This window comes from Babylonia areolata, chromosome 10, assembly GCF_041734735.1.
Source record: "Babylonia areolata isolate BAREFJ2019XMU chromosome 10, ASM4173473v1, whole genome shotgun sequence".
In the NCBI taxonomy this organism is placed as follows: Eukaryota; Metazoa; Mollusca; class Gastropoda; order Neogastropoda; family Buccinidae; genus Babylonia; species Babylonia areolata.
The window spans coordinates 6,241,060-6,242,977 of NC_134885.1; the positions used below are offsets into that span (position 1 = coordinate 6,241,060).

Below are 1,918 nucleotides of genomic sequence, written 5' to 3' on the forward strand. Positions count from 1 at the left end.
GGTTGAGAGAAGGAGGATTGAAAGGTGACGGAGGGGGTGGGATGGGGAGGGGGGTTGAGAGAAGGAGGATTGATAGGTGACGGAGGGGGTGGGAGGGGGAGGGGGGTTGAGAGAAGGAGGATTGAAAGGTGACGGAGGGGGTGGGAGGGGGAAGGGGGTTGAGAGAAGGAGGATTGAAAGGTGACGGAGGGGGTGGGAGGGGGAAGGGGGTTGAGAGGAGGATTGAAAGGTGACGGAGGGGGGGGGGGGGGGGGGTGAGAGAAGGAGTGTTGGGGAAAGGAGGGGTAGGAGAAAGCTGGGGAGGGGGTGATGAAGAAGAGTTTTCAGTTTTCAGTTTCAGTAGCTCAAGGAGGCGTCACTGCGTTCGGACAAATCCATCCATATACGCTACACCACATCTGCCAAGCAGATGCCTGACCAGCAGCGTAACCCAACGCGCTTAAAAAAGTTTGTCAGAAGTGGGATTCGAACCCACGCCTGGAGAACCAGACTGCGACCTGAACGCAGCGCCTTGGACCGCTCGGCCATCCTGACACCCGATGAAGAAGAGAGAGGCGTGGGCAACTTCGTATTTGTTCGCGAGTCTCGGAAAATGAGCGAATAAAACAATCGAACAAACAGGCGTACACGAATAATGGTATTAATCTTAAAAAAAAGAAAACAACAACAACAACAACAACAACAAAACCCAACAAAGCAAGGCGAACAGACAAAGACTAGAAAATAAATTTTACAAAAGAAATAATCAGCTAGAACCTCAGGATATGTTCATTAATCATAAAACAACGTGAACAGACAAAAACAATAAAATAAATCTAATAAAACTTCTTCTTCTTCTTTTTTTTTTTTTTAATCAATCAGAAGCTCACACATGTTTATGGGCTCCAGACATATCATGCGAATGAATCAATAAATGGAATTAATAATGGAAACGAATACCTCCTCTGCAAGCTATCCGCAAAACAATCAACTGATTAAATAAATTCATCAATAAATAAACAATGATTCTGGATGTCATGTTAGGAGTCACAGAACCACGTGAATAAATTAACTGATAAATAAAAACAAATCGAAGGAGAGAGGGGAGAGAGAGAAAGAGAGAGAGAGAGAGAAGAAGAGGATTGAATGAATGTATGAACGAATGAATTTCTTTGAACGGAGGGATTTTATTTCTCGGGATAATAGATTTAAGCAAGCAATGTTTATTTTTTTCCTCTTTGTCCTTGCGAACAATGAGAGAGAGAGAGACAGAGACAGAGACAGAGACAGACAGGCAGAGACAAGGTCAAAGAGAGAGAGACAGAGACGGAAACAGAGAGAGACGGATCAAGAAAGACTGAGATACACAGAAACACAAACAGATAGGCTGTCGTAAACCTGACAAGATGGCGTGGAGAGCCTTGGCCAAAGGAATGATTCAGCGCTTATAGCTTTTAGAGGCGTTTGATTGGCTGAGAGCGGGTGAGCCCGTCTTTTCACTGTTAGCCGCGCGAAATTTGGCCAAGCAGAGCAAACCAATAGGCCTAGTTTGCATCAGTTTGACATGGTACAGTATATGACACCAAAAAGCTGTCAGACAAAGAAAAAAAAGCAGAAACGGACCTCAGGGAAAATAGAAGATGGTGAGACACACACACACACACACACACACACACACACACACACACACACACACACACACACACACACAGAGGGAGAGAGAGAGACAGAGACACAGAGAGAGAGAGGGAGAGACAGAGACACAGAGAGAGAGGCAGACAGACAGAGTGAGGGGGGCGAGTAGGGAGAGGGGAAGGAGAGAGAGAGAGGGAGGGAGGTAGCTGAATTACGTGTCGAATTATGTCCTCCGAGACTCGACAGTCAAACAACAGCAGCGCTTGTGGGGAAAAATGTGCAGAAAGGATAATCACTATCGGGA

At 46.0% G+C, this 1,918-nt stretch overlaps 1 non-coding gene across 1 annotated transcript; it reads right to left on the bottom strand.

Moving 5' to 3' along the window:
* Nucleotides 1–450: 450 nt before the first annotated feature.
* Nucleotides 451–534, bottom strand: Trnal-cag (transfer RNA leucine (anticodon CAG)). The gene has a single exon. It is a non-coding gene; the product is annotated as a tRNA-Leu (tRNA).
* Between the last annotated feature and the right edge of the window lie 1,384 nt (nt 535–1,918).